The 10,288-nt window shown below is 50.9% G+C and overlaps 1 protein-coding gene across 1 annotated transcript in view; it reads left to right on the top strand.

Moving 5' to 3' along the window:
• The first annotated feature begins 36 nt into the window (after positions 1-36).
• The window catches only part of GRB10 (growth factor receptor-bound protein 10), a 226,299-nt gene continuing 216,047 nt past the window's right edge, over positions 37-10,288 (top strand). The window contains exon 1 of the mRNA XM_010831055.1: positions 37-478. The gene's annotated coding sequence lies outside the window, so the exon portion shown is untranslated. The remainder of the gene's footprint in view (positions 479-10,288) is intronic.

The raw sequence follows: 10,288 nt of genomic DNA, 5'->3' as shown, positions 1-10,288 counted from the left end.
CCGGACCCTCCGGAGCCGGAGCGAGCCAGATACTGGGATCTTTCCCTTTGGTTCTGCTGGCGACCCGTCTCCCCGCCCCCAGGGCCTAACCCTAAGTCGAGGGTTCGCGGGTTAGCGGCCCGCCAGCCGGGGAAACCTGATAACAGCCGTGCGGTTCTCCGAAGGCGATTCTGATGCAACTCTCGGCCTCTGGATCGCCTCTCCCCGCGCCTGCCTGAGGACGGCCCTGGAGCATGTGCGTTATGGAAATGAGACATTCTCTACTTTTTATTGTGTTTTTCTTGTCTTGGGGTTGGAAGAAACACCAAGTTTCTGTCATTTGTCTCGGTGAGACGGTGGGTCACGTAGGGGAGCCACAGGTGACTTTGCCCGGGCCCGAATCTTTCTGATGCATTCCTTGGAGAGAAAGCTTTATTGCAAACGTTGTCCCCAGCTTCATTCAAGAGATGCGGAGAAAAGACCCAAACAAGTAGCGCTCGTGAGTAAACACGCGTTATTGCACAACTTGCTCTTTGCTGCTGTTTACAAGGCCTAACCCAGAACACTTTGTTTCTGAAAATGCTGATTCAGCGGTTCGGAGCCCCCGAGTTTCCGAAGTGGTGTTTTCTCTAACGTTTCGCTCAGTTTTACTAAGAACACATGTTAACACAGCAACAGGCGTTGACTAGGGTTTACAGCACCAAGCCGGACGTTTTTAATAGGAGTTGACTCGCTGATTCCTTCGTTCTTTCCAGGAGGAAAAATAGGTTCTAGGTTTCTGTGGCCAAAGAAGTTCTGACTTCTGGTGATGGTGGTGTCTTTTAGGTTAGTATTTTGTTTAGGAAAAAAGCTCTGAAACCAAAGTGTTTCCAGGAATGGTTCTAGATGACTAGGTTTTCCGATTAAGAATCAGAACTCTAGGATTATTGCATATAATATTTGAGTTTTATTGGAAACATTTGAAAGAGAAGGCCAATCCCCAGATCACGGGGAGGGAATTTGAGGACAGTCACACACCCAGCAACTGGGAAGTAACTGAGAAGTGCAGCAAGGGATACTTGTGTGGCATTTCACTGTCTATGGGACACGTTCAAAGCCTGATTACTTTTAATCCTCTGCACCCTCCTGCTCCCCATTTTACAGGTTTGGAAACTGAGGCTTGGGCTTCCAGGTGGCGCTAGTGGTAAAGAACCCACCAACTAATGCAGGAGATGGATGTAAGAGACTCAGGTTTGGCCCCTGGGTCAGGAAGATTCCCTGGAGTAGGAAATGGCAGCCCAGTCCAGTATTCTTGCCTAGAGAATCCCATGGACCAAGGAGGTGGGCTATAGTCCGTGGGGTGGCAAAGAATCAGACACGCACAAACCCAGGCTCAGAAGGTTAAAAATTGCATGTCCAAACACATGGCTGGCAAATGCCAGAACTATTTTTTTTTTAGTTCTCTGTGGTTCAGGCTTCTTTGCATCTAAAAGAGAAATGGCCCTAGGAGCGTCCCTGGGCCGGTCACACACCCGGAGAACCAGCAGACTCTGTTCCCATTCCCGTGGCTCCTGGATACCTGCCCTATCACTAGGCTGTTATCATTGTTTTCTTTTGTCTGCTCACTTTTTGTGCTTAGATACACATTTGTTTTGGAAGGAAATTTTGATACCACGAAGTCATGAGTCTGATATGGTGGTTATGTTTACTGTAATAAGAACTGTGTTTTAATAAAAGCTGTGCCCCGCTAAAGTCTTCTACTGGGTATTGCCCGTGGTGTGTACAGCTTTTGGACTGGGCAAAATGCCTTTCATTGTGGACTAGGAACCTGGAGCTGGGCAGGTTCATGCCAGGGCTTGTAGCGTGGTAGCTGCCAGGATCCGAACCTGGACAGGCCTGGCCCAGTTACAGTGACCATCTCTGTGGCCATTGACCCTCAAACGGGAGAGGGGAACAAAGCCAGACTCTCAAACTTTTGCTTTGGATGATGAGGCTGTTCTAAGACTTGTCAATGTATAGAAACCAAGCTCCTGCATGAACAAAGACATCCACCGTGTCTTTATCTTCCTCTTACAGCTTTAGAAATTCTAGGTTGGTATAGCTGATAAAACTTTCAAGATGACATAGTTTAAGGAACTTATTTCCTTGGAATTCTGTCCAACTCTTAACCACTGGTGCAAAGAGCCATGCACGGTGGTTGGCTGGTCTGCCTGTCAGAACTCTGACACTGACTGTAGGGAGTTCTGTCCTGCTTCGCGGGAGGAAGTGTGTGTGTTTACGGCTTGGAGTGTGATGCCTTGGTCAGTTTCTCATGCTGTCAAACCAACGTGGAATCGTGTGGATCTGTAAAGAGAAAACATTTGTTTTGCTTTTCATGTATGTAGTCAGTCATATGTTCATAATTTCACTAAAACTTTTTCTGCTTGTTGAGACTTTATTTCACCTGTCTTTATCTTTTGCTTAACTGGCCATTTGGAAGATTAAGGAAGATATTAGAACAGACAAGTGACTTGGTGGGCAAATGGGTGCTTTGGGGATCTGGGAACCGTCAACAAGGTTTTTGCACCAACGGGTGTAAAACTGATCACATCCGTTCAGGTGCTGGCTGGCGTGTACATTGTGTTAATGCTTCATGGCATGTTTCTGGGGAGCTGTCTGTTCCCCCACCTTCTCTGTTTGGTGTCCGTGCTCCTGATGATCATGTCTTGTTGACTGTAAGGAGATGAGAGCAGGTAAGGCTTAAAATCACCAGTCTGTTGGCTTTTCTGTAATAACAAGGAAAAATGGGACGACATGTTTTTGAGACCAAAAAAAGCCATCAAAAATCACCCCAGAGTTAGAAATGAGTGCTCATGACTTTCTGCTTTGGGGATAAAACAACTTTGAGGAGATACCCCTTTTTGCTCCTCTAGTGGGAGAGGTGGGCTTGAGAATAAGCGGAGCCTGGCCTGCTTGAGTGTTCTTTTGTTCATCTGGGTGGATGTTGAGGTAGAAATAACTTAAGTCATAGTCTTGCTTTAGAATCCCTGCCCAGACGCATAGGATGAAGTTAGTGGGTCATGACTGGGTGTGACTGGGAAAACTCGAACATTGCTCCTGTTTTTCCACCAGTGACTTTACATCTGGCTTGGGGCGTGATTTCCTTGATTGTTCAGACCCCTGATTTGAGGGGTTTCCCATTTGGGCTTCCTCTGCCAGGTTGGACTGTGTGTTTTAGCATCTCCTTTGCCACCATGTTGTACTTTTCCACTTTTGCCCAGGTGGGTGGACGATACTGATGACTCCACTGGGCACTCTGCCTCAGCTGGACTCCTGATCTTCTTTAAGCAGCGGGGTGAGCTCATTGAGCTAGCTTTTACTAGCTCATTGTAAAACAAGAGTCACAGGGGTGCCGACCTGCAGGGAAGGTGGGGTGCCTCTAGGGTCGTGTGCACCTTGGTACGTGGTGAGAGCTCAGAGATGCTGCGTCTGTGACCTAAGCCTGCCTTAGAACAGCTTGCGTGCTGGGTCATGCTGCTTTCTGTTAATTTATAAGGTCTCTTTCTATTAATTAGAAAGAAGACTTACTTTTTTTGTATTTTTGATTCTGGACCCATTAGCTGTACAAAACCTTGTGTCACTGGCTGAATTCTGCCTTCAGCACCAGTCAGTGTGAGCGGGAAGCCTCTCCTGGCCTCAGAGCAGCCCATGGGTAGGATGCTATGAGCAGAGGTAGATGGTGGGATGGAGACCTTGCCTGGCCACAGACCACTTGAACCAGACCATGGGGAAGAGCAGACATCAAAAACTGGTTCTTTGTGACCAGGAACAAGACATTTGCAGTGGCTGAGATACACAGGCTCAGACACGCTGTGATGCTGGATGCCTGTATGGAGACCGCTGGGCGCAGGTACACGGGGCCTGGTGGCCTCTGTCTTTAGGACCCCAGGGTGCTCGGTGTCTGGAGTCTGCACAGACACCTAGCTCAGCTGGGACTAAAATGCACGTGAACCACACATCCTGATGGGCTGCCTGTCCAAGTGGCTCCTGCACCGTGTCTGGGGCAGTGCTGTTGGCAGCCTTGCATCTTCCAGAAGTCTGGCTGGGTCTTGGAGCCAGGTCAGCGGGCCCGGGTACTAATAGCTGCAATCTCGCCTGGTAGCACAGGCTCAGAAAGCACGTGGCCTGGAAAGAGTTTGCTGTGTTTTTGCCCTCTTCACTGTTACTGCAGCTGAAACTGCGTTGGGTGGCTGGGATCTTCAGCTGTCTGCACGCTGCCCCTGACAGTGACCGGCGACCTGCCTGTCTGGCCCTGGCTGCGAGCTCACCGTTGTCTCACTGTGCAGGAGAGAACCCAGAAGGTACCTGGAGACCCCCTGTCATGTGGCTATCAACAGCAAGGGACCCCCAGCCACCTGGATCAAATTTGAGATGCTTGTTGGAGGGGAGAGACCCTGCGAGTACTCACTTCTCTCACCTGCTGGGCTTTTGGTTTATTTTTTTGGGAAACTTTCATCCCTGGGAGTGTTTTCTTCCAGTCTTTTATGAGTTGTGAACACACTTTAATATGAAGACTTTAATTATATCCCATATCAGTAATAATTTTAGGATTCTCTGCTCCAAGAAATTCATCGTGACCAAAAAGCTGCTACAAACTGAGGAGCGTTTCCATTCAGGGGTTTGTACGGTAGCATCATGCACACAGGCTTCCTGGGGGGCTCAGTGGTAAAGAACCTGTCTGCCAATGCAGGAAGCACAGGAGACAGGTTCCATCCCTGGATGGGGAAGATCCCCTGGAGGAGGAAATGGTAACCCTCTCCAGTATTCTTGCCTGGAGAATCCCATGGATGGAGGAGCCTGGTGGGCTACAGTCCATGGGGTCGCAAAGAGTCAGACATGCCTGAAACGACTGAACACATCATGTGCATAGGAGGTCTCGTCAGGCCTGAGGGTGATGCCGGCATGAAATCTGGGACCCTGCTTGGGGAATCTTCCCATTGGCTGGGAGGTTGAGCTGGGTGATGTCCTGTGTGGACCAGCACAGATTGTGGGTGTGTCACCCCAAAGCCTCCAGGTTTCTTGCTCCAAAATGCTGTTGGATTCCTCTGAAGAACTGTGTAGGTTTCATGGGACCCTGCCAGGATGTTTCTATAGATGAAGGAATGCATGAGACCTCTCAGCGTCTCCCAGTGGAGGAGGGGCAAGTCAGGGTGGCTTCTCGCTCCCTGGTTTGGTCATCACCTAACTGCAGACCTGGCCTGGCCCTTCCCCACCCCGGGGCCTGCAGGGCCGTGGTGGACACCCCTGGCCTATGTCGTGTCCTTCTCTTCCCAGCTGGGGCCCTGTCTTCCACTCTCCTGGCCTGGCTTACCCACACAAGTTGTGTCCATTTAAAGGGTCAGGAGCTTTCTAATCCCTCAATACCTCGGGCAGACTTTTGAAGTTTAGTTTTTTGTTTTAATCAGAGCAATACATGTACGTAGTTTGAAGAGTCAGTTGCCCAGAAGTAACCAGGCTTATCAACATTTTCTGTATTCATCTCCGTATTTCTAAGCAGATGTTTAATAATGTATTGCAGTTCCTTACCACCTGTCTTTCTCCCCCACCCACCCAAAGCTCAGCTTCGTGTGGGATTCTTTTACCCTTCTTGGAAGGTGAGGAGTGGACCTCCGTCTCATTCGCATCCTGACCTGTACATCCTGTCTCCTGTCGTCCCTGGTGAGAGTGGCTGGACCAGCACACCCTGCGGCTGCCGTGGTCCAGACGCGTGTGCTGGGATCACTTTCTCTGTCTTCCAGGACGTCTTGTTTTCTTCTGGAGTTGTATTTGCCTTTGCTTGGTAGTTTATGTACTTACTGCTCCCTACCCCAACCCCCACTCCAAGCCAACACAGGTGTGCAAATATTCTCTTGGACACCTTGAGGTATCCAGCTAGTTGTGTCTCTGGGAAACAGTCTCTCGTGTGCCTTTTGTCCCCAGGGGCCTGGCTGCCCTCCAGCCTCCCTGCTCAGCTCTATCCCCGTCTCCTCCTCCATGGTCCCAGGCGGGCCCTTTGTTCTTCTCTTGGCTCTCTTGATCCCTGTTTTGTGGTTTCTTCCCACAGTTTGATGGAGAGCATTTCATAATAGCTTCTAAAGAAGAGATGCATTCAAGTTTTTTGAGACTTTGCTTGTCCAAAAATGTCCTTATTATAACCCTTCACTTTTCAGTGTTTTATTTATCTTTTATTCATTTATTTTTTCCATGTCTGAAAACTTGTAGGATTTTCTCTTTGTGTCTTTATTCAAAAATTCCTTGTAGCTATGCCTTGTTGGGCATCTATATGTATTGTGCAGAGCACATCAAGGCTCTTTCAAGCTGGAGACTCCGATTTTTTAAAATTAGTTCTTTAATTTCTTTCCTCTCCCCCAATTTTCTCTTCTTTCTTCCTAGAATCACTTTTATTTCATGGTTAGCTGCTGGACTTGTTCTCTATCTTTTATTTCATTGAGTTCTTTTAAGTTGTAGAGTATATCAACTTGGCTTTTAACTGGATTTTAAATTTTTGTTTTCATTGTTAACTTCTAAGGACCTCTTTATTTCTTTTTTGATTATTATTATTTTTACTTTATTTAGACTTTACTTTTTGGACCAGTTTTACAGTTACTGCAAAATTGAGCAGAAAATATGGAGATTTACTGTTTATACTCTTTGCTCTACTGCCCCCAAATCTCCCCACTGTCAACATCCCCCACCAGTGAATGAAGGCGCTCCGTCGTGTCTGAGTCTGTGCCACCCCTTGGACTGTAGCTCGAAAAGTCCTCTCTCCATGGGGATTCTGTAGGCCAGAATTCTGGAGTGGGTAGCCTTTCCCTTCTCCAGGGGATCTTCCCGACCCAGGGATGGAGCCCAGGCCTCCTGCAGCGCAGGCGGGTTCTTCACCAGCTGCGCCTCCGGGGAGTGTGTCACAGGCAGTGGGCCTGCCATGGAGCATCACTGTCCGAACCACCGCCCCCGCTTTCATGGCGCAGCACTGCTGTCTCACATCACAGATGCACGACTTTCTTAAACCTCTTTTTGGATATACTTCCTTTTTTGGGGGGGAGGGGGCTCTTTCTTCCATAGTTTCTCTTCTCTCCAATTTTTACATTATTTCTTTTTGTGCACTTTTGGCTTACCCAGAAAGCAGAGTTTATGACAAGCAAAAACTTATCTGTGGCTCAGAGGGTGAAGAATCTGCAATGCAGTAGACCCAGGTTTGATCCCTGGGTCAGAAAGATCCCTTGGAGGAGGAAATGGCAACCCACTCCAGTACTCTTGCCTGGAGAATCCCATGAACAGAGGAGCCTGGTGGGCTACAGCCCATGGGGTCTCAAAGGGTCGGACACGACTGAGCGACTGTACTTTCTTTCCTTACTGAGGGAGGCATTGTGAGGGGAGGGAGGGTGGGCCCTGAGGCTGGCCCCTAGCTGGCCACCTGGGCCACTGAGAGAAGCTGATGGTCCACTGTTGTGATCCCCAGACAGTCCTGGGGGCGGTGGGGGAGAGGAAGAGCTATTGGTTGTTGCCCATTCCCTCCGTGGAGCTGTGGGTGCTTGGAAAAGGCCTCGTGGCACGTGGCCCTTGGCTTCGGGGCTTGTCTTACCCGCACCCACACTGTTCTCTCCAGCCGCGGCCACACAGGGGCCCAGGCAGGTGAGGCTGAAGGGTGCTGTCCTACCCATTCTGCGTGACCTTCGTCTTTAGGGCTCAAGGCTTTGCTTCGATGTCTGGGCCCTACTGTGCCGCCGGTGTTCAACGAGGTCACTGGAAGGCGGATGCTGGGCCTCGGGGTATGGCCATTTGGTTGCCCTCATTGTGTGGGGAGACCCTGGGGCCCCTGTATGGGGTCTCTTCTCCTTGGCAGCCAGACTGTCTGAAGAAGCCTCTTCTCCACCGTGACTAGGAGGGCAGTGGTAGTCTGGGGCTGTCAGCTGTTCGGCATCAGCAGCTGTGCTCATAGTGGTACCAGGAGCCCTGTTACTGGTTCAGGAGAGGAACCCACGTGCCCGGAGTGAGAGCAGGGCCTCAAGGGATCAGACTGAGCCCTGCACTTCCCGTGGGCCCCCTCTTGCTTCCTTGTTCCTGATGCTTGGGGTTTGCGGCGCCTGGGTCTCCATCTCCTCTCCTGGCTGGGTGTTCTGCTCTTAGATTTGAATGAGCCCTCTCTCCTGCCCCCAGCTTTATGCCTTTTAAAAGATCCCCTCTGGAGGCCCTCCGTTTCTGCTCCCGAGGCTGCAGGGCGCGTGTGGTCAGGTCCAGGAGCTCGCATCCAGGGTGGGAGCAGTGGCCGGGTGGGCCGGCACACCTCGAGGAGCGGCAGAACCGCCTGAGGTCCGGATCCCAGAGGAAAGCTGGCTCTCTCCTCCGGGGACTGTCTCTGGGACCGTGGCCAGGTCATCCCTGTGCACGTTGATTTCTTCTGGATTCTCAGGGTTGGATCCTGTGCCTTGGTTCCCTCCGCAGTGTCTACCTCCAAGCTGTGGTGATCGGCCCAGACTGGGAGGAGGGCTCGTGGTCCTGCACTTGAGGTTGGATGCCCTGCTAGTTCTGCTCTCAGAACCAGCCTCCCCAGCTTTCATTGGATTGACTTTAAAATATTGAAAGAACAGAGTCTTGATCACCGTGGATCCCATCCTCCTGGGGTGAATTTCTGCTCTTCTTCACCCACTCTTTTCACTGCTTGTCCCGGTAGCTGCATACTGGTGGCTTCTCTGCATCTGAACACGGCACCCCAGTGGGCCGCTCCCCGTACCTGTGACCGACCGTGGCACCACATCCGAGTTTAGTGTTCTAAGGGCCATGGACAGCTCCCAGCCCTTCCTACCACATGCTCTGGTAGGGAGCACTTGCTTGGACACCTCATGCAAGTCACTTACTCTCGGCCTTCGTCATCCTTTGTTTCAGGGCTGTGTTTGCATTTGTGTGTGTATGGTTATATGTGTGGAATGTGTGGAATGTATATGAAGTGATTAGCACAGGACCTGCTTACATGTAGTGTGTTATTTTCTTTGTATCTTTTTTTTTTTAACTGTCCTTTGTTTGGCTGCGCCGGGTCTTGCTTAATGGCACGTGGGATCTTCATTTGTTGTGGCACTCAAGCTCTTCAATTGCAGCTTGCAAACTCTTAGTTGTGGTATGTGGGATTTAGTTCCCTGACCAGGAATCGAACCTGGGCCCCCTGCACTGGGAACTTGGAATCTTAGCCACTGGACAACCAGGGAAGTTCCTCGATCGTTTTAAAATAAAGCCCTGCTTTCTCCATGACATCCAATAGCTTTACACTTGTGACTTCAAGAAATAGCCTTTCCCTTCCCTGCTATTCTTGCTCTGACATTTTGGGGCAGGTATGACCCTGGAAAACTAGAATTGGCTGGCCTTGATGGTCACGTGGGCCCCAGAGGTGTGAGGAGAGTCGAGGTGCCCAGTCTTGTGTCTGACTCAGACTTCCCCACGCGTTGGGCTCTGCAGGGCTTTGAGGGTGGGTAAGGAGGACTTTGGCATCTGACAGTGGCCAGTGCGTCCTTGTCCATCAGGGTGGAGGTGGCCTAGAGGGAAGCAGATGGGATAACGGAGGGAGGAAGGGGTTGTTTGGAAGAGCCTTGAGAACCAGGGATCCAGAGGCTACAAGGTCGTGGACCATTCATTGTCACGTGGAGTGTGGTCCTGGATCTCACGGTGCACCTGGCCGGCTTAGAAGTGCCCTCCCCCTGAAGCAGAGGAGTGTGCCTAGGACAGCAGGCCAGGGGGCTGCTGTAGGGTTCTGTGCGCACATGTGGAATGATGGAGTGAGTCCTGTCCAGCGCATTTATGAAGCAGGGTGGTAACCCACTCTCGCTGGGATGCCTTCCATGCTTCTCCAAGTTAGAGCAGATTGGCTGTATCTAGGGGTGTCTAGGGATAAAGAATGCCTGCAATGGGGGAGACCTGGGTTCGATCCCTTGGTTGGGAAGATCCTCTGGCAATAGGCATGGCAACCCACTCCAGTATTCTTGCCTGAAGAATCCCCGTGGACAGAGGAGCCTGGTTGACTACAGTCCATGGGGTCTCAGAGAGTCGGACATGACTGAATGACAAAGCACAGCACAGGGGTGCCAAAGACCCCAGGATCTGGTTTTCTGTTCAGAAGGCTCCTGATTAGGGGTGGAGTTGCATGCGCCCTGCCTGTGGTGCCTGCGCCCTGCCTGCCAGCATGCAGTGACATGCGGTGGCTCTAGCACAGCCTGTAGTGGGCTGACACCAGGATGCGCCGGGGTCCAGCCCACAGTGGTCTCTGCTCTGGTCCACTCCCTAGCCGGGAGGGGCCAACCCAGGGCCACCTGCCCAGGCCCTG

This window comes from Bison bison, unplaced genomic scaffold (assembly GCF_000754665.1).
Source record: "Bison bison bison isolate TAMUID 2011002044 unplaced genomic scaffold, Bison_UMD1.0 scf7180017864522, whole genome shotgun sequence".
NCBI classification, from domain to species: domain Eukaryota; kingdom Metazoa; phylum Chordata; class Mammalia; order Artiodactyla; family Bovidae; genus Bison; species Bison bison.
The sequence above is the reverse complement of the archived record's forward strand: the minus strand, read 5'-3'. Positions and strand labels throughout refer to the sequence as shown.